General features: G+C 37.6%; 1 long non-coding RNA gene across 1 annotated transcript; it reads left to right on the top strand.

The window, feature by feature from the left end:
• Window positions 1–396: 396 nt before the first annotated feature.
• Window positions 397–5,968, top strand: LOC143649458 (uncharacterized). Its single transcript, XR_013159006.1, has 3 exons — window positions 397–481; window positions 1,778–1,818; window positions 5,743–5,968. It is a non-coding gene; the product is annotated as an uncharacterized LOC143649458 (long non-coding RNA).
• The last annotated feature ends 16,883 nt before the right edge of the window (window positions 5,969–22,851 follow it).

The following is a 22,851-nucleotide window of genomic DNA, read 5'->3' as shown; positions in this document are numbered from 1 at the left end:
AGGCAAGCATTCTTACCTGCTGAGCCACTGTGGCACTTCCTTGCCTTTTTCAGCTTCTGTAGGCTGCTGGCATCCTTGAACTTGTGGCCCTTACTTCCATCTTAAAGGCCAACAGCATAGCATCTTCAGTACTCTCTCTTTCTTTCTGATCTCTTCTTCCACCATCATATCTCCTTGTCTGATTCTGACTCTCTTTCACTTATAAGGATATCGGGTCCAACCAGATAGTCCAGGACAATCTCCCATCTCAAGGTCCTTAACTTCCTATCTGTAAGATCCCCTTTGCCACGTGAGCTAACAGTCATAAGTTTGGGGGCCTGGAGTGTGGACATCGAGGGACCATTATTCTGTTACCACTGTGAGGATTCTACATTCTTTCCTTAGTCATAGGGACCAGATAGTATCAGTCCTAGTATATATTTTGCTACTACTGGGACAAGTCGGCATTGAGAGAAGCAGAAGTTAATTAAATAAAAAGCAGGTATCAGCATGCACTTTATCACATCGCTAAGAGAATCAGAACAGTATGATGGTAAATTTGACTTCTTGTCATGCTGAATTCTTCTTTCAGAGCTACATTATCAGAAAGAGGCTGTATTGTTATAATGTAATTTATATAGTGCCTTCCCCTGCATGATTAACAGAATATTCCCCAGTATCCTCAGAGAATTAGGCTCTCTATCTCTTTATAATCCCAGCTCAGCCACTCCAGCAATATAATATCTGCACACAAGAAATAAATCAGACTCACAAAATTTAAGGACATTCACTTAAAGAATTCCTTTTGGAATTTCTTTTTTTTTTACTTTCTCATTTAAAATGCTCTTCCTTGGGTAATATAGGGCCATTGACCCATATTAGATTAATTAGGTTAATTAGTCATAATATAATAATTACCACTTGGTGGCTTTGAATAATATCCTTAATAAAGATGTGCCTTGAAAAGAGATTATTAACTTAAATTCCTGTCATATAGCAGCATTAAAAAGCATGCATTTATCAATCCTTTCTTCAGTTGTGGCTTTGGATATAGCATTGATATTGGATAGATAAGCATAAAGACTTTGCCTTGATGAGTTCATTATTCACATTCACATATTGTTAAAAGCCACAGAGGTAGTTTATTTTCCATTCAGAAAGGCTGTTGGGAACCTTAAATGCCGAGCCTAATTCAGAGCAGCTCCCTTTCTTTCTCTAACCTGTCAATTTAAATTGCCACATTTTAGACTCACATTGGCCACAGCACCTAAATTTGTACTCTCACCCACCATCAGGACTATCTGAAATTTGTTGCTATCTGCTTCTCTCCTTCATCAACATCCCTATATTTTATGTTAGTGAAAATAGCTCCCACTTAATTAGCATTTGCTAGGCTCCAAGCATTTCACATTTATTCTTGCTAATGACTACCTTGAAATAACTCACCAATAAATATATTTTTTGAAATATTTGCTTTTGATACTGGGGGTGCAGCCAGGTGGATATCCTTAACCCCATGTCATAGTTGAAGAAATTGGGATTTAGAGGAGTTAAATGACTAGTCCAAGGCCTACAGCACATGGGTGCATGCTGTAGCTTTAGCCTTGGAGGTCTGATTTTGTGGCTATGTTTGAAAACCCATTTGACTGCTTGGGACTTAAGGTTACCAATGAAGTCAGAAACCTCAAGAAAAATGAAAAGACATTTTAGGAATGGGGGTGAAAAGCAGAAGACTCACAATTACGCAGAGCAAGCCCTCACTATTAGTATGAAAGACTTTACTTTTTTTAACTTCCAGATTCTGACATAGAAAGCAGTGCAAAAGAGTAGATGTACTACGTAAGTAAACACATATTTAGCTATTAATACATCCTTCCTGCTTTTTACTTGCTGTCCTTCTCAGTCCCTGCTGTTTAATTCAGACAAAGGCAATGCTAAATTGCCAGTCGTGCACTAACATTAGCATGTCTCACATAACACGCTGGACAGAAGGTTCTGTGAGTAAATTTATTCTACAGCCTGGATGTGGTCATTTGAATGGTCTGGAATATGGAGATAGTTTTTGTTTCTATTTGTTGGTTTGTTTTACAAGGATTTTAAGTTTTAGAACCTTGTAGGAATCAGAAGTTTCAATTGGGAATGTAAAATTGGGAGGCAATTTGACAATTTGATTCAATAATTTAAGTATGCCTTCAGTGAAAGACAAAGATAAGTGCAGACGAATGCTCATAGTAACATTGGTTATAACTAAAAATTGGAAACAATCTGTATTTCGATAGGGGATTTACTAAAAAAATTATGCACAACTTTCTATGAAGATTTTAAAAGGCAAAAATTTAAAGACAAAGTTATTTTGCCAGTGAAAGGTAGTAAAATGAACTTGTTACTATGCTTTATCACTACAGAGTAAAAATTAAATTAAAATTATTTAAAATAAAAGAAATATGACATTGTAAGGCAAATGCATTTACTAGCACATCAAATTATTATGTATATCAAAACATTTATATTGTTAAATGAAAATACAGATTAAAAGAGATTATAATCTCATTTTTCACAGTAAGTGTGTGTGTATCTGGATCACTATATGCCAAAACATGCTCACTGTGATTATCACAAATATTCAGATTGAAGGTGATTTTAACTTCCTTACACATTTATGTACTGTCTAAATTTTTTTCTCTTAATCTCTTATTCTCATTTCCAATACCCCATCTCCCTTAAAACACACACATTGGCAACTATTTTAATGTGTTTGGCATTTCTATGTATTCTTGCAAAGCGTATCTTTGTAGTATTTTAAATTTACTTATATAGTTCTTCATCCTGTTTCTTAAATTTTAACCTAGTACTATGTTTTTAGGACCTATGTAGCTGTGTGTGTACTTAGTCTATTGCATATAACTGCTGAAACGTTTTTCCAATAAGTATAGTAAACTCAAGGAAAAGCATGTGCTACTTGCATAATTGGAAAAAATCCAGTAAGGCTATTTTTAATGTGAAGAAAGAAAATAACCGTGTGCATTAAGTTTGGATGTATGCATCATTCTTCTTACTAACATAAGAGCATAAATTTGCAAAGTATTTAATCTTATCAATGGACATATTCAAATGGAGAAATATTTATTACACTGGAGACTGTATTTTATTAAACATCTCTACTTTAGAAAAGTGCTTGGATACACAGGACTCTTTCTATAAATACAGAGAATTCAAAAAGAAAAGAGAATAATTCTTTCTATGACGATTCTAAAAATGCTTATTCTAAGAAGGAACAATTTCAAGACAAAGTTATTTTGCATGTGAAAAGTAGTAAAATGAACTTATTACTATGTTCTCACTATATATTAAAACTTAAATTAAAATCACTTAAAAGAAATATGACATTGTAAGGCAAACAGAAATTGAGGAAAATCCTAAAAGGATAGGAAACAGTTGGTTGATGGACAGCACAGGAAAATGAAAAGATAGTCAGAGGAAGCAATAAAACTATTGGGAAAACCCTGAAATTTATATATTTGGAAAGTCATAATTTTTAACATAAAAATCTAATAATAACTTCTAATCCCTTTCCTTTCTTTAAACTTTAATTTAAGGATAAAAACAGAACTTCAAGAGTAACTCCATTCAGTGATATTTTTATAAGATAGATATCAAATACTTTCACTGAAGATTTGTTTAACTTTCAAACTTTTCTTCAAAATGATATATTCTTAGATAAGAGGTATGAAAAAAATCATATATGATTAAGGGAAAAAATGGTAAGACAGCTGCATTTCAAAGCAGATGTTAAATTAAAGTCTTATGATCACAGAAAAGGTCACAAATATGAACACGTTTTTCTCTTTGTTATTTAGGCTAGTTTTCACTGATAGCAGAACAGCTTTAATACACAACACTTGCAGACAAAACCAAGTTGTCCTTACTAAGAGTATTTTGTTGGAGACAGAACCTCCCTTTTTTCTCTCTTTTTCTAGAATCTTGGATTTCAGAATGAAGTTGTAGATCTAGGAAAGATGAACAAATAGTTCTCAAGGACCAAGAGGTAGATCATAAAATCAGATAAAGTGCAGATGCTTAAGTGTGGGGGAAAAAAAACAGAGATCTGATGGTTTAGGGCCAAACGGGACGAAGATGTATACTAATATTGATAGGTGACCTGCGGAGGGGACATAGGATGTGTCTTGGCTAAGAACCTTCGTGAATTTGCCAACAGAAAAACCTGAACAATTAGTGGAGATGTGGATTTTGATGATTTGACTTTAAAGATATCAGTATGTCATTCATTTCTAGACAGAATGGCATAGTAGTTAAACTAAATCCTCTTGAATCTTACAAGGTTCAAACTTTATGACCTTGGGCAATTTACTCATCTTCCTCATCTATAGAATATACAAATAATAAGAGAAGTCACCTCATAGGGTTATTCAAAGGATTAAATTAAAGCTCCATCTAAGGGTTTAGGACAAGTTCTGGCACATATTACATATCTAGTAAATGTTAGCTAGTACTGGTAGTAGTTGTTGCGATAGGAAGTTAAAAAAAAAAAGAAGTTATGCTTACAATTTGAACATCTGCCTAAAACCCAGCTCTGAATTTTTACAGCAGTTGAGATAAGCATAGTGTAATGTTTTTGATAGATTGTATTGAATCTGCAGAAGACAGTATTTGCTACTAGTAATATCAGGAAATGAGACTTCTTGTAAAAGTCTATCATTATTCAAAATGTAGTGGGAACAAATCTCAGGCCACAAGCTCAAGTATGCAAGAAATGCTAAGTTTTAATTTCTATTTCAAGCCTCCATTCTACTAGATATGAGTAAAAGTACCTCAGTTAACTCAGGGTTTCCCCTCCTCTTACCTGAGATCACATATATGTTCCAGGAGGCTATCACCTGTAGTCAGTTGTCATCATCTTTCTATGCTACTATCTGCTAATGCGTTCATTCTGTCCTGGTTGCTAGGCCACAAAGTTCATAGCTGTGACCTCCTTTTATCGGACTGTAGCTTCCGAGACTCTGGAAGAGTGAGAAAATGAATAGGGCAGTAAAAGACTCTCCTCTTTCTACGAGTCTCTGGCTCGTGAGAAATGCTTCTGCTGATCTCAATGCTATGGTGGAGCAAAAGGGAGCTCTGCGGCCATCTCAGTCCCTTTTGTAACTCGAATTGTACCACGCAGCTTTGTCTACTCTAGTGTTCCTGTGCCATGAGCCTCGGGGAGTGGGGGAAAACTTTAGGATCTTGCCACCTTCCCAGACTTAATAGGAAAGATGAAATTCCTTCTGCTCTTGGATCTCCAAAATTATGCAGAGGGGAATTCTATTATTTCCTATACTGTCTGACACCCTATCTCAAAATAAATACAAGAGAAATTTGGGGCTGGGTCCCATTTTAGGTACTCACCATCTAAGCTCTTTTTTTCCCCTCGGACTTCTCTCCTTTTCCCCAAGTCCGGAGAATCTTCAGTCTTAGGGACAGGGAAAAATTGGCTCTGACTGATCAGGAATTTTTCCAATTCTGGCTTTTGAAAAAAAAAAAAGAAAAGCAATAGAGGATCTGACAACCCTCCCTTGAGGAATGTCTACTTCATGGTTTAGCTTCCTCAGTGAAGGAAAGTGTGGTGGTTTGAAGCCGTATGTACTCCAGAAAAACATGTTCTTTAATTTAATTCATTCCTGTGGGTTAAATCCTTTCAATGAGGTTACTTCAGTTAAGGTGTGGCCCAGCCCTGCCTTAATCCTAGTACTGGAATCCTTTATAAAGGGAACGAAATTCGAACACACAAAGAAAAAGTCCCGGGAGGCAGCCAGAAGCGGAACACCAGTGGAACCTGGAAGAGAAAGGCTAGACCAGGAGACACGGCCATGCATTTTGCCATGCGACAGGCTAAGGGCAAGAATCGCCTGCAGCCAGGCCCAGAACAGCCCAGTCTTTAGGAAGAAAGCATCGCCCTGCTGTCACCTTGATTTGGACCTTTTCCCAGCCTCAAACCATGAGTGAATAAATTTCCATTGCTTAACTTGACCCATTTCATAGTATTTGCTTGAGCAGCCTAGAAAACTAAAACAGAAGGCAACAAGGAAAAACAAAACAAAACAACCAACAAACAATGGTTAATATATCATAATACGTAAAATATGGAGGGATGTGTTTTTTTTCTTTTCATCTAAAACTACATTTTAAAGATACATAAATGAAATATTTTAACTTTCTATGATAAATAAAAAGTATTCCAACTAAAATATTTTCCTTTAGTTAAAAACAAATTGCTTTAGGGGGTGCAAGGGTAGTTCAGTGATAGAATTCTTGGTTGCCATGTGGGAGACCTGGGTTCGATTCCCAGTCCATGCACTTCCCAAAAAACAAACAAACAAAACAAAACAATCAACAGATGGTGCTGCATTAACAGGATACTCACATGGAAAAATAATGAAATGTGACCTACCCATACAGCACACAAAACAAACAAAACAAATTGTTTTATATGTTACTCATAAATGCTTGGTTTTTAAATTCTTTTTCAGCCCAAATTGTAAATATTGATTGCATGCATATTAAGTGATCCCAAAGTCAGCCTGCCAGATGAGCATCCCTCATTGTCTTCTTCCCCTTTCTTTGCCCCTTTTTTCCTCTTATGTCGGTCTGTACTCTCTTGCTCTTCTCCAAATTTATTCCACCCTTTAAGAATCCCCACTTCATTCTTTTTGTATTCCACTATTCAAAAGGATGTGTAGTTTTCTTTTTTGTAAAATTTGACCATTTCTGTGTGTTATCTCCTTAAGAAGTCCAGACACTATAAATCTTATGTAGAATTTAGAAAAACTTGAAATCAGAAACATTTGGTAACACAAATTAGTGGTGAGTTTATTAATTTTTAAAGCTCTTGATAACTTCAAAGCCCCATATATTTTTATTGCATTCTGATCACTGTAACCTGGATCATCCACGAACCTCTTGAAACATGACCTGGTCACATTCATTTTTCTAGTACTGTCTCATGATACAATGGGTAGCATGTAGCAGCCATTCAATCACTATTTGTTAAAAAAAACAAACAGGATATTTGGCTGTTTTGAAACAGTAATGCATAGCAAAAGCATTCTAATCTACATATGCTAAATATATGTTTGCAGTGTTTGAAAAGTATAAGTGTAGCAACAGCTATGGGTAGAATTGTGTTATGAATTGAACAATTATGGTTCATAGCCAAAAACTTAAAACATTTAAAGAAGTGAATGGAAGGAAGTACACTTTACATTTCTGTTCAAATGATAAAATGTTTATGAGTGTGGAAACCCAGGGCTCGGCTCTCCCTCCATATTGACAGTAAGTTACTGCACATAGTCACCAACGTGACCAGGACCGGAACTCCTCAGGAAAAATATGTACAGATGGCATTGTAAAGTACTTATCTTGCTCGTGAAGCATTAAAACACCGTTCTCCTGATGTGTTGATAACAAATCTCCAGCCCCCTAGGAGATAAGACCCTGCTGAAACACTGTTCTCATACCCTATGGTATGTCCCTGTCCTAAACCTTATAAGCTGTCCCTTGCACTCCCTGCCTTTGCGGAAAACTGACTTCCATCCAGACGGCCACCATCAGGAAAAATCTTCTCCTGTTTCTAAGTCCTAATAAAACTCATATCTGATTCCATGCCTACCATGTTCGTTGGTCTTGGGTCTGCACTGACCCAAGTCCTTCAAGAGCTGGTTTGGAACAGTGAGCAGGAGATAAAGCCCTTAAGATTAGGAACCAAAATAGGAAAAGCATAGAACCAACCTGAGTTCCAGTTCTGGTTCTACCAATTAACTGAACAACTACGGATAAGTAATTTAATATTTGGGGGACTCAGTTTTCTGTAAGTTGAAGTTTTGAAATATAATCTCCAAGGTTCATCCATTGTACCATTCAATTATTTATCTTCTTTAAAAATATATCAGATAGCAATAGAAAGAAAAAAATTAAAGTAATTTTAAAAATGAAACTCATGTAATAAATTAGTTATTAGAAAAGGTTATGGTAAAATTCCTTTAGCCTTTGTTTTTTATTTTCTAATTTCTCAATGGCAAAAGGTTTATATTTCCAAACTGATCAATATAGAAACTGAAAAAGGGATAACTTTATTGTGTATATCATTTCTAAAGGATTGAAGCCATCTACTGTCACACAGAGGTACTTCAGCCCAAATGCTAGTAACTTAATTTTAATTCCTTTAAAAAAAACTTTTAATGACAACATATAATATGTAAATGCACCTTTATGAACATTTTTCTAAATCTTTCAGAAAACTCTGGGTTTTCTTTGCTTCTGTTTCATTTTGCTTAAAGCATATGGGGCTTTTAAGGCATATGTTAGTTTAGGGACAGGTTTCCAAATTGAAATGTTTGAATAAGTAAAACAAAGAAAGATTGCTCTTTTCAATTATCTGCTTTTATTATGCTAATTAAAACAAATCTCTAGTGCCTCTCAAGCTACATAAAAAATACCCAGTTTATACATGAGAATTATAATTCAAGAGCCATATTCACATATTATGTTTAAAATAGGAAATACATGTGCAGAAAACCAAGTAATCATGTTTACTCTTAGATTTCTCTTCTGTAACATATTTTTACGGTTTTGCCTCTTTTGTTTTCCTTTCCACCCCTTAAACAAGTACTTCTCAAACTCTAACATATACATAGACACCAGGAGATCTTGTTAAAATGCAAATTCTGATTCATTAGGTCTTGTGTGAAACCTGATTTGTTGCATTTCTAATCAGCTCCCAGGAGATTTCACATTAACTCTTCTAGGATCAGACTTTGAGCAGCAAGGCCTTCGACTATTGATAGCCAGGAGTTGAAATACCAAAAGATAATATTTTTCTGTTTGTTTTTTGTTACACCAAATAGCTAAAACCAAGACAGAAATTCTTAGCTTATTTTGGGCTCTTCTTTTTGCCCTGACTTCCTTCTAACTGGTGCCTTCTCTATTTTTCAGAAAAGCAAAATTTCTTAAATACTGACCCCTGATTCTTTTTTTAATCCAGGATGCCATAGGTAAATATCCATTTAACCCCTATGCTAGGGATTCTCAAAAAGTGGTTTCCACTATGCTTGAAGAGGGAGTTTTCTAGAAATGGGGTCATGCTAAAGAGACTCTGCATGACTCTATGAAGGAGTAAATTGTGCCAAACTTAAACTGCGAATAATTCAACAATCATTTCTGTTTGGCTTTAGAATGTATTATAATAGAATTTGAAGATATATTTTCTAATGATATTTTACTTAGGTACTATTAAGATAGATTTGTGTTCTTGGAACATATACCACGTAATAGTGTTGGTGAGGAGAGGATGGAGGGGAAGGGAGACTGTGCCTGAAAACATGAGGAAGTGTATGTAGGAGGGAGGATAATATTTTTCCTAAGGATGATACATTTTTGTGGAAATTCAAGAGCCTTCATTTGTCAAGTCTTATGTAGCTGGGTCTCAATTTGATAAAAATGAATATTTTATTACTTTACTTCTTCTCAATGGGCCATTTACAGTGCTGTTGAAGAATGTTTTGATTTAGAGGAATGTTTTGAAAAAATTAATCCCACAAATATTTTTGTGTAAATCTTTATTGTATGGCTCATTCTATATGAACAGATAAACTCAAAACATTTAAAACCACTTACAAAATAGAAAACATTAGAATTATTATTTACTTTATAAAAGAAATAGCTAGCTATCAGGCTCCTTTAATTGGTTAGAACATGAAATAGGATTTTGCATTACATATATTTAATTAACACATAATTTTCCAGGTAAATACCTGCACAAAGTAAGGCATGCCTGTAATATTAGCACTTTGCCTTTTTTTTTTTATTAATTAAAGAAAAAAAGAAATTAACACAACATTTAGAAATCATTCCATTCTACATATGCAATCAGTAATTCTTAACATCATCACATAGATGCATGATCATCATTTCTTAGTACATTTGCATCGATTTAGGAAAAGAACTAGCAAAACAACAGAAAAAGATATAGAATGTTAATATAGAGAAAAAAAATAATAATAGTAAAAAAAAAAGACACAAACAAACGAACAGACAAACAAACAAAAAAACCTATAGCTCAGATGCAGTTTCATTCAGTGTTTTAACATGATTACTTTACAATTAGGTATTATTGTGCTGTCCATTTTTGAGTTTTTGTATCTAGTCCTGTTGCACAATCTGTATCCCTTCAGCTCCAATTACCCATTTTCTTACCCTGTTTCTAACTCCTGCTGGTCTCTGTTACCAATGACATATTCCAAGTTTATTCTCGAATGTCGGTTCACATCAGTGGGGCCATACAATATTTGTCCTTTAGTTTTTGGCTAGACTCACTCAGCATAATGTTCTCTAGGTCCATCCATGTTATTACATGCTTCATAAGTTTATTCTGTCTTAAAGCTGCATAATATTCCATCGTATGTATATACCACAGTTTGTTTAGCCACTCGTCTGTTGATGGACATTTTGGCTGTTTCCATCTCTTTGCAATTGTAAATAACGCTGCTATAAACATTGGTGCGCAAATGTCCATTTGTGTCTTTGCCCTTAAGTCCTCTGAGTAGATACCTAGCAATGGTATTGCTGGGTCGTATGGCAATTCTATATTCAGCTTTTTGAGGAACCGACAAACTGCCTTTCACAGTGGTTGCACCATTTGACATTCCCACCAACAGTGGATGAGTGTGCCTCTTTCTCCGCATCCTCTCCAGCACTTGTCATTTTCTGTTTTGTTGATAATGGCCATTCTGGTGGGTGTGAGATGATATCTCATTGTGGTTTTGATTTGCATTTCTCTAATGGCCAGGGACATTGAGCATCTCTTCATGTGCCTTTTGGCCATTTGTATTTCCTCTTCTGAGAGGTGTCTGTTCAAGTCTTTTTCCCATTTTTAATTGGGTTGGCTGTCTTTTTGTTGTTGAGTTGGACAATCTCTTTATAAATTCTGGATACTAGACCTTTATCTGATGTGTCGTTTCCAAATATTGTCTTCCGTTGTGTAGTCTGTCTTTCTACTTTCTTGATGAAGTTCTTTGATGCACAAAAGTGTTTAATTTTGAGGAGCTCCCATTTATTTATTTCTTTCTTCAGTGCTCTTGCTTTAGGTTTAAGGTCCATAAAACCGCCTCCAATTGTAAGTTTCATAAGATATCTCCCTACATTTTCCTCTAACTGTTTTATGGTCTTAGACCTGATGTTTAGATCTTTGATCCATTTTGAGTTAACTTTTGTATAGGGTGTGAGATACGGGTCTTCTTTCATTCTTTTGCATATGGATATGCAGTTCTCTAGGCACCATTTATTGAAGAGACTGTTCTGTCCCAGGTGAGTTGGCTTGACTGCCTTATCAAAGATCAAATGTCCACAGATGAGAGGGTCTATATCTGAGCACTCTATTTGATTCCATTGGTCAATATATCTATCTTTATGCCAATACCATGCTGTTTTGACCACCGTGGCTTCATAATATGCCTTAAAGTCAGGCAGCGCGAGACCTCCAGCTTCGTTTTTTATCCTCAAGATACTTTTAGCAATTCGGGGCACCCTGCCCTTCCAGATAAATTTGCTTATTGGTTTTTCTATTTCTGAAAAGTAAGTTGTTGGGATTTTGATTGGTATTGCGTTGAATTTGTAAATCAATTTAGGTAGGATTGACATCTTAACTATATTTAGTCTTCTAATCCATGAACATGGTATGCCCTTCCATCTATTTAGGTCTTCTGTGATTTCTTTTAACAGTTTTTTGTAGTTTTCTTTGTATAGGTCTTTTGTCTCTTTAGTTAAATTTATTCCTAGGTATTTTATTCTTTTAGTTGCAATTGTAAATGAAATTTGTTTCTTGATTTCCCTCTCAGCTTGTTCATTACTAGTGTATAGAAATGCTACAGATTTTTGAATGTTGATCTTGTAACCTGCAACTTTGCTGTACTCATTTATTAGCTCTAGTAGTTTTGTTGTGGATTTTTCCGGGTTTTCGACGTATAGTATCATATCGTCTGCAAACAGTGATAGTTTTACTTCTTCCTTTCCAATTTTGATGCCTTGTATTTCTTTTTCTTGTCTAATTGCTCTGGCTAGAACCTCCAACACAATGTTGAATAATAGTGGTGATAATGGACATCCTTGTCTTGTTCCTGATCTTAGGGGGAAAGTTTTCAATTTTTTCCCATTGAGGATGATATTAGCTGTGGGTTTTTCATATATTCCCTCTATCATTTTAAGGAAGTTCCCTTGTATTCCTATCTTTTGAAGTGTTTTCAACAGGAAAGGATGTTGAATCTTGTCAAATGCCTTCTCTGCATCAATTGAGATGATCATGTGATTTTTCTGCTTTAATTTGTTGATATGGTGTATTACATTAATTGATTTTCTTATGTTGAACCATCCTTGCATACCTGGGATGAATGCTACTTGGTCATGATGTATAATTCTTTTAATGTGTTGTTGGATTCGATTTGCTAGAATTTTGTTGAGGATTTTTGCATCTATATGCATTAGAGAGATTGGCCTGTAGTTTTCTTTTTTTGTAATATCTTTGCCTGGTTTTGGTATGAGGGTGATGTTGGCTTCATAGAATGAATTAGTAGCTTTCCCTTCACTTCGATTTTTTTGAAGAGTTTGAGGAGAGTTCGTACTAATTCTTTCTGGAATGTTTGATAGAATTCACATGTGAAGCCGTCTGGTCCTGGACTTTTCTTTTTGGGAAGCTTTTGAATGACTGATTCAATTTCTTTACTTGTGATTGGTTTGTTGAGGTCATCTATTTCTTCTTGAGTCAAAGTTGGTTGTTCATGTCTTTCCAGGAACCTGTCCATTTCATCTAAATTGTTATATTTATTAGTGTAAAGTTGTTCACAGTATCCTGTTATTACCTCCTTTATTTCTGTGAGGTCAGTGGTTATGTCTCCTCTTCCATTTCTGATCTTATTTATTTGCATCCTCTCTCTTCTTCTTTTTGTCAATCTTGCTAAGGGCCCATCAATCTTATTGATTTTCTCATAGAACCAACTTCTGGTCTTATTGATTTTCTCTATTGTTTTCATGTTTTCAATTTCATTTATTTCTGCTCTAATCTTTGTTATTTCTTTCCTTTTGCATGCTTTGGGGTTAGTTTGCTGTTCTTTCTCCAGTTCTTCCAAGTGAACAGTTAATTCCTGCATTTTTGCCTTTTCTTCTTTTCTGATATAGGCATTTAGGGCAATAAATTTCCCTCTTAGCACTGCCTTTGCTGCGTCCCATAGGTTTTGATATGTTGTGTTTTCATTTTCATTCGCCTCGAGGTATTTACTAATTTCTCTTGCAATTTCTTCTTTGACCCACTCGTTGTTTAAGAGTGTGTTGTTGAGCCTCCACGTATTTGTGAATTTTCTGGCACTCCGTCTATTATTGATTTCCAACTTCATTCCTTTATGATCCAAGAAAGTGTTGTGTATGATTTCAATCTTTTTAAATTTGTTAAGACTTGCTTTGTGACCCAGCATATGGTCTATTTTTGAGAATGATCCACGAGCACTTGAGAAAAAGGTGTATCCTGCTGTTGTGGGATTTAGTGTCCTATAAATGTCTGTTAAGTCTAGCTCCTTTACAGTAATATTCAGATTCTCTATTTCTTTATTGATCCTCTGTCTAGATGTTCTGTCCATTGATGACAGTGGGGAATTGAAGTCTCCAACTATTATGGTATATGTGTCTATTTGCCTTTTCAGTGTTTATAGTGTATTCCTCACGTTTTTGGGGCATTCTGGTTCGGTCCATAAATATTTATGATTATTATGTCTTCTTGTTTAATTGTTCCTTTTATTAGTAGATAGTGTCCTTCTTTGTCTCTTTTAACTGTTTTACATTTGAAGTCTAATTTGTTGGATATTAGTATAGCTACTCCTGCTCTTTTCTGGTTGTTATTTGCATGAAATATCTTTTCCCAACCTTTCACTTTCAACCTATATTTATCTTTGGGTCTAAGATGTGTTTCCTGTAGACAGCATATAGAAGGATCCTGTTTTTTAATCCATTCTGCCATTCTATGTCTTTTGATTGGGGAATTCAGTCCATTAACATTTAGTGTTATTACTGTTTGGATAATATTTTCCTCTACCATTTTGCCTTTTGTATTATATATATCATATCTGACTTTCCTTCTTTCTACACTCTTCTCCATACCTCTCTCTTCTGTCTTTTCGGTTCTGACTCTAGTGCTCCCTTTAGTATTTGTTGCAGAGTCTCTTGGTCACAAATTCTCTCAGTGACTTTTTGTCTGAGAATGTTTTAATTTCTCCCTCATTTTTGAAGGACAATTTTGTTGGATATAGGAATCTTGTTTGGCAGTTTTTCTCTTTTAGTAATTTAAATATATCATCCCACTGTCTTCTAGCTTCCATGGTTTCTGCTGAGAAATCTACACATAGTCTTATTGGGTTTCCCTTGTATGTGATGGATTGTTTTTCTCTTGCTGCTTTCAAGATCCTCTCTTTCTCTTTGACCTCTGACATTCTAACTAGTAAGTGTCTTGGAGAACGCCTATTTGGGTCTAATCTCTTTGGGGTGCGCTGCACTTCTTGGATCTGTAATTTTAGGTCTTTCATAAGAGTTGGGAAATTTTCAGTGATAATTTCTTCCATTAGTTTTTCTCCTCCTTTTCCCTTCTCTTCTCCTTCTGGGACACCCACAACATGTATATTTGTGCGTTTCATATTGTCATTCAGTTCCCTGATCCCCTGTGCAAATTTTTCCATTCTTTTCACTATAGTTTCTGTTTCTTTTTGGAATTCAGATGTTCCACCCTCCAATTCACTATTTCTAGCTTCTGTCTCTTTAAATCTACCATTGTAGGTATCCATTGTTTTTTCTATCTTTTCTACTTTGTCCTTCACTCCCATAAGTTCTGTGATTTGTTTTTTCAGTTTTTCTATTTCTTCTTTTTGTTCAGCCCATGTCTTCTTCATGTCCTCCCTCAATTTATCGATTTGGTTTTTGAAGAGGTTTTCCATTTCTGTTCATATATTCAGCATTAGTTGTCTCAGCTCCTGCATCTCATTTGAACTATTGGTTTGTTCCTTTGACTGGGCCATATTTTCAATTTTCTGAGCATGATCCGTTATCTACTGCTGGTGTCTGGGCATTGAATCAGATTTCCCTGGGTGTAAGACCCCACAGGTTGAAAGATTTTTCTGTGAAATCTCTGGGCTCTGTTTTTCTTATCCTGCCCAGTAGGTGGCGCTCGTGGCACTCATCTGTCTGGAGGTCCCACCAGTAAAAGATGCTGTGGCCCCTTTAACTTTGGAAAACTCTCGCTGTAGGGGGGGGGGTTGCCAGCCGAAGCGGCTTGGGGGAGTGCCAATCCGAATCTCCCAGCCGGCCCAGGGATCCGCGCTTGGGGAGGGTCGCCAGCCTCCGCAGCTGGGGGAACGCCTGTCCAAATTTCCCAGCCGGCCCGGGGCGCCAAGCATGGCGGGGGGGCGCCAGCCGCCGCGGCTTGGGGAAGTGTCTATCCACCGTTCCCAGCCGGACCGGGAAGCCACGTGTTTGGAAGGGACCCTGGTCGCCGTTCTCTGCGGCTTGGGGATCTCCGATCCAATTCTCCCAGCTGGTCCGGGGGGCCATGCGTTGGGGGGGCGCCAGCCGCCGCGGCTTGAGCAGACTGCCTGTCCAATTCTCCCAGCCAGCCTGGGAAAGAGGGAGGGAGGGACTCCAGCTGCCTGCCGCCCCGGCCTGGGTAAGCCCGCGCCCCTCGGCGATCTCACCGGAGCGGGTTCTCCCAGGCAGACAGCCATTCCAGAATGGGGTACGCTGTCTTCTTGTTCTCTGTCGTGGCTCCGGGAGCTGTTCTGAATCGTTTCTACTTCTCTAGTAGCTGTTCTGGAGGAGGAACTAAGACCCACGCGTCTTACTAAGCTGCCATCTTCTCCGGAACATTTTTTTTTATTATATAGTTGTTGAATTATATAGGAGATTCTGAATCAATAGATTTTAGGAAAGGTCCAGGAATTTGTATGTTTACTATATTATCCACGTTTCTTATGATAAGTTAAGTTTGGGAAACTTGAACCTATTGAATAAAGCTCAAGTTTCTTAGCTTAGCCTCAAGCCCTCCATGGTCTGGCCTTAAGGTACATTTCAAATTTGTCTCCTACAACATAGACCTATGTCTAAAATTATCTATCTCTTATTCCCTAAAAGCTTGGTATTTTCCAACCTTGGAGCTTTGCTAAATCTGTTCCCACTGCTTAGAATGACCTCTGATATTTTTGTCCATCAAAATTCTATTAATTTTTCAAGGTTCAGCTCAAATTTCGAATTCTCTATGAAGGCTTCCCTGATTTAATGGCCAGTATTACATTCTCTCTCCTACATATTCCTGCAATTCTTTAAACCTTTGTTACAGTGATTGTCAAAGTGTGGTCTCTGGACCAGAAGTATCAGCATCATCTGGGACTGCTAGAAATGAAAATTATCAGGTCCCACATCAAGCATACTGTCCTGGATTAAAACTCTTGTGTTCCCCAGAAAAGACATGTTTTCCTGATCCCGTCTTGTGGGAACAGCCATTTCTTTTAATCCTGATTCAGTACAGAGAAGAAACTCTTGATTAAATCATCTCCATGGAGATGTGACATGCCCAATTGTGAGTGTGGCCTTCGATTAGACAAATATGTGACTCCACCCATTCAAGATGGGTCTTGATTAGTTTACTGGAGATAAGTTGGGTACTGAACTTTTGGCATTAGAGAAGAATATATCCTGGTGTTTTGGGGTGTAATGACCTGTATATGTCTGTTAGGTCTAATTCATTTATCAAGCTGTTTAACTTCTCTATTTTCTTGTTGATCTTCTATCTGGTTGTTCTATCTATAGAGAAGAGTGGTGTATTGAAGTCTCCAGCTATTATTGTGGAAACATCTATCACTGCCTTTGGTTTTGCCAATGTCTGTCTCATGTATTTTAGAGCTCCTTGATTGGGAGCATAAATATTTGATTGTTATTCTTCTTGGTGAATTGTCCCTTTATTAATGTACAGTGTCCTTTTTTGTCTCATATGATGTCCTCACATTTGAAGTCTATTTTGTACGATATTAGTATAGCTACTTCAGCTTTCTTCTGGTTACAACTTGTGTGGAACATCTTTTTCCATCCTTTCACTTTCAGTCTATTTGTATCCTTGTTCATAAGGTGAGTCTCATGTAAGCAGCATATAGCTGGATTATATTTTTTAATCCATTCTGCCAATCTGTATCTTTTAATTGGTAAATTTAGTCCATTAACATTCAAAGTTATTACTGAGAAGGTGTTTCTTGAATTCACCATCTTATATTTTGGATTTTATTTGACAGAGCTGTATATTCTTTTCCCTCTTTCTCTTTTTATCCTTTAAGTTGCCCTTTCTGGTACTCCTCAATACTGTGTCCTCTTCCAGACTCCCTCTCCTGTCTGTTTCTTCAACTGGCAGAACTCCCCTTAGTATTTCTTATAGGGCTGTTCTCTTGTTGACAAATTCTTTCAGGATTTGTTTGTCTGTGAAAATCTTAATCTCTCCCTTAGTTTTGAAGGACAATTTGGCTGGGTAAAGAATTCTTGGCTGGAAGTCTTTCTCTTTTAGGGATCTTAAATATATCATACCACTGCCTTCTCACCTCCAGGATACTACTTGAGTAATCTGAACTCATTCTTATGTTGTGCCCTTGTATGTTGTAGATTGTTTTTCTGTTGCCACTTTCAGAATTTTCTGCTTCTCTTCAACATTCGACAGACTGATTACTATGTGTCTCGGGGAAGGCCTATTTGGATTTATTCTATTTGGAGTACATTGAACTTCTTCGACATATTTATGTCCTTTATAAGAGTCAGGAAGTTTCCCCCCATTATATCCTCAACTAATCTTCCTAGCCCTTTAATCTTCTCCTTCTGGGACACTGTTGTGCCTGTCTGAGTCTGTGGTGGACCCCAGAAAAGCCATGCCCTTTAATCCTCATTCAATATTGCTGGGTGGGAACATTTTGATTGTTTCTATGATGATGCGACCCACCCAATTTTGGGTGGTAACTTTTGACTAGATGATTTCCATGGAGGTGTGTCTTCACCTACTGAAGGTGGAGTTGTTTAGTGGAAATCTTTAAAAGAGGAAACATTTTGAACAGAGTCCCCTTTTGGTAGAGCCACGTGAAAGCCAGCAGACGCCACCATGTTCACCATGTGCCCTTCCAGCTGAGAGAGAAACGTTGAATGTCGTTGGCCTTCTTGAATCAAGGTATCTTTCCCTGGATGCCTTAAATTGGACATGTCTATAGACTTGTTTTAATTGGGACATTTTCTTGGCCCTATAACTGTAAACTAGCAACTCATTAATTTCCCCTTTTAAAAGCCATTCATTTCTGGTATATTGCATTCCGGCAGCTAGCAAACTAGAACAACTGTCCATCATTTCCCTGAGATCCAACTAAAAGTTTTCCATCTTTTTTGTCATTTGAGTTTTTTTTGAGTGTTCGAAATCAGTTGTCCTGTCCTCTAGTTCATTTACTCTTTCTTCTGCCTCTTCAAATCTGCTGTTGTGTGTCTCTAGTATGTTTTTTATTTGGTCTACAGCATCTTTAATCTCTATGATATCTGCTATGTTTCTATTTATTCTTTCAAATTCCTCTTTATGCTCTTGTAGTGTCTTCTTGATCTCCTTTGTCATTAACCATCCCATTTATTTTATTTAGTAGGACTATATGAACATCTTTGATTAGATGTTCTCCTCAGGTATTTTAATTTTTTTAGGCTTTTTATATCTGTCTGCATCATGATATGCTTAATGATCTTCTGCTGTCTTTGCAGCATGTAAATATCTTGACTGATTTGGAAGTTGTTTCCCTTCGGTAGTCTAAATCCTTGTATTTGTGGGATGGATGTGGAGCAGGATGGAGGGCACAGGTGGGGCACAACAGTGCAGTGATGTATTGCAGTGCAGATATAGGCACAGGTTGGGAATGCTATGCTGGTGCCTGTGAGCATGGGCACCCAGAAACAGGGAGGATGTGGCTGTGTGGGTACATGGGTCTTGGGGGTGGGCTTTTGGTGTGCACTTGTTTAGGGCATGGGGCCCTTTGTGCACATGTGCAGAGCTTAGGGCAGTGGGTTGGTGTTACACATGTGTGGACTGGGGGTAGATGTGGCCCATCTGCACAGGTCAGCACTTTCTCAGAGCTTGGGTGGGACTGGGCATGCAGATATCTGGGAGGACCTTAAACTGATGTACACATGCACAGAGCTCGGGGGTGGGGGGGCTGGGGTGGAACTGCATGACTGTACGGAGTGGGGACAGGTGTAGCCTGAGTATAGAGGTAACTGCCCACAGCTTTATGTACTGGTGACCACCTGCAGTGGGCAGGGATGAGGAGGTAGGGCTTGGGAGGGGTGGGGCAAGACTGTACTTTTGCAAGAGATGTGGGTTGAGCTAGAGCAAGCATGCACAGGCTTGGTATGAGGTGTGAGGCGGATATGTATGCAGGGTTTTGGTGGGAAGCGGGTGCTTGGAGAGTGGGGTGGGGGGGTGGGTGATGAGGTTCAGGTGCATAGGGTATGGGGTGGGTTGTGGGTCACAGGGCTGCACCAATGAGGTTATCACATTCAAGGAATGCAGCATGGCTTCTTAGTCTCTGTCTTCCTGTGTGTGCACTCCTGAAGGCTCTGGGCTTCCACCTTAGGCTCAAGAACTGAACTTTTGGGTACAAACAATACAGAAATTGGTATCCTGGAAAATTCTGGGCTTCCAGAAAGTGAAACTCCAGTGAATAGGGTCCTACACAAGAATTTAACCAAACATGAAAGCAGCAGCCATTACAGGACAAGCAAGAATCAGAGATAAGCTATCCAGAAAGGATTTGTGGGAAGTCTTATTGCCTGATAGTTATGATCCCTGTATACTGCATAGAAAACCAACAAGAGTGTTGTGGAATCTGTATAAATGGAACCACTGCCAGTCTGGACTAAAAGGAACAGAAAAGGGACAAACTGAAGGAAAAATTACTTCAGAGGAAGAAGCAGGAAAGCTAAGGTCTGAAGCCAAGACACCTCAGGCCAGGAGAGTGGAACCACCCATGCACTTGGAGAGGGTGGGCCTTCTGCCTCGATATTCAGGAAGAATTTTGCCACCCCAGGCCTCAGAAAGAGTGGAGTGCATAAATCGGGGAATGAGAGGAGCCTGATTGCCACCCTGTTATTTGAAGGCATTGTGTGTGTGTGCCCAGAGATAGCAGAGACTCCAGGTGCTGCCCCAAAGCTTTGAGAAGTTGGAGCCAATGAGCCGCAATGTTGCAACTCATCAGCATTTGGATAGAGAGGAAGGATGCTGTGTAGCCCCTTAGAAAGGGTAGAACTACTGCTTTCTAAATCCCTGAGGATAAATAACTCTCAGACTTTGGAATCTGATGGAGTTTGCCCTGCAGGTGTTCAGAACTGTTTAGGTCTGGTGACCCCTTGTTTACCTTTTGATTTATCCCTATGGCAATGGAAACATATATCATTCTGAGTTTCACAAGTTCAGGGAGTACAATTTTTTGCCTTAGGATAGACCATTCCTGTAACTGACTTTGATGAGATTTTGTACTGGTTTTGAGTATGTATTGTACTTGTATTGTTACTGAAATGGCTAAGGCTTTGTGATATTGTAATGGAGCTAGTGTACTTTGCCTATGGAAGGAACATGTCTTTTTGGGACTCCAGAGGGTGGAATGTGCTGGTTTCAAAAACTATTATGTACCCCAGAAAAGCCATGTTTAAATCCTGATCCAATCTTGTGGGGACAGCCATTTCTTTTAGTCCTGTTTTTTAGTATTATAGATTGGAAACTTTGATTACAGTATCTTCCCAGAGATGTGGCATGCCCAATTGTGGGTGTAGCCTTCTGATTAGATGGAGATGTGACTCCACTCATTTAAGGTGGGTCTTATTTACTTTACTGGAGTCCTTTAAAAGGGGAAATATTTTGAAGAAACCGCAAATGCAGACTTTTGGAGAATAGTTGTTTCATAGCTAATGGAGACACAGATGTTTAGAGATGTTTGGGGTATCAACAGAGAGAGTAGATGCCTAGACATGGGCAGAGCCAGCAGACATCATCACCTTCTCATAAGAGGTTAAGCCAGAACCCAGATTGTTTCCAACAGGAGTTTAAGTGAAAGCCCACAGATGCTTAGGAAACCACTGGTATCAGAAGCTGGAAGCAATGAACCAGAAACAAGGATGAGCAGATGCCAGCCACGTGCCTTCCCAACTGACAGAGGTGTTCTGAAAGGCATCAGCCTTTCTTTTTTTTTTTTTTGTTTTTTATTAATTAAAAAAAGAATTAACAAAACAATTAGAAATCATTCCATTCTACATGTACAATCAGTAATTCTTAATAACATCACATAGTTGCATATTCATCATTTCTTAGTATATTTGCATCGATTTAGAAAAAGAAATAAAAAGACAACAGAATAAGAATTAAAACAATAATAGAAAGAAAAGAAAAAAAAAAAACAAAAACAAAAAACCTATACCTCACATGCAGCTTCATTCAGTGTTTTAACATAATTGCATTACAATTGGGTAGTATTGTGCTGTCCATTTCTGAGTTTTTATATCCAGTCCCGTTGTACAGTCTATATCCCTTCAGCTCCAATTACCCCTTCTCTTTTTTTTTTTTAATTAACGGAAAAAAAGAAATTAACCCAACATTTAGAAATCATACCATTCTACATATGCAATCAGTAATTCTTAACATCATCACATAGATGCATGATCATCATTTCTTAGTACATTTGCATCGGTTTAGAAGAACTAGCAACACAACTGAAAAAGATATAGAATGTTAATATAGACAAAAATAAAAGTAATAATAGTAAAATCAAAACAAAACAAAACAAAAACCTACAGCTCAGATGCAGCTTCATTCAGTGTTTTAACAAGATTACTTTACAATTAGGTATTATTGTGCTGTCCATTTTTTAGTTTTTGTATCTAGTCCTGTTACACCGTTAGTATCCCTTCAACTCCAATTGCCCATTATCTTACCCTGTTTCTACCTCCTGATGGACTCTGTTACCAATGACATATTCCAAATTTATTCTCGAATGTCTGTCACATCAGTGGGACCATACAGTATTTGTCCTTTAGTTTTTGGCTAGACTCACTCAGCATAATGTTCTCTAGGTCCATCCATGTTATTACATGCTTCATAAGTTTATCCTGTCTTAAAGCTGCATAGTATTCCATCGTATGTATATACCACAGTTTGTTTAGCCACTCATCTGTTGATGGAGATTTCGGCTGTTTCCATCTCTTTGCAATTGTAAATAACGCTGCTATAAACATTGGTGTGCAAATGTCCATTTGTGTCTTTGCCCTTAAGTCCTTTGAGTAGATTCCCAGCAATGGTATTGCTGGGTCATATGGCAGTTCTATATTCAGCTTTTTGAGGAACTGCCAAACTGCCTTCCACAGTGGTTGCAACATTTGACATTCCCACCAACAGTGGATAAGTGTGCCTCTTTCTCCGCATCCTCTCCAGCACTTGTCATTTTCTGTTTTGTTGATAATGGCCATTCTGGTGGGTGTGAGATGATATCTCATTGTGGTTTTGATTTGCATTTCTCTAATGGCCAGGGACATTGAGCATCTCTTCATGTGCCTTTGGCCATTTGTATTTCCTCTTCTGATAGGTGTCTGTTCAAGTCTTTTTCCCATTTTGTAATTGGGTTGGCTGTCTTTTTGTTGTTGAGATGAACAATCTCTTTATAAATTCTGGATACTAGACCTTTATCTGATATATCATTTCCAAATATTGTCTCCCATTGTGTAGGCTGTCTTTCTACTTTCTTGATGAAG

This window comes from Tamandua tetradactyla, chromosome 11 (genome assembly GCF_023851605.1).
Source record: "Tamandua tetradactyla isolate mTamTet1 chromosome 11, mTamTet1.pri, whole genome shotgun sequence".
In the NCBI taxonomy this organism is placed as follows: domain Eukaryota; kingdom Metazoa; phylum Chordata; class Mammalia; order Pilosa; family Myrmecophagidae; genus Tamandua; species Tamandua tetradactyla.
The sequence above is the reverse complement of the archived record's forward strand: the minus strand, read 5'-3'. Positions and strand labels throughout refer to the sequence as shown.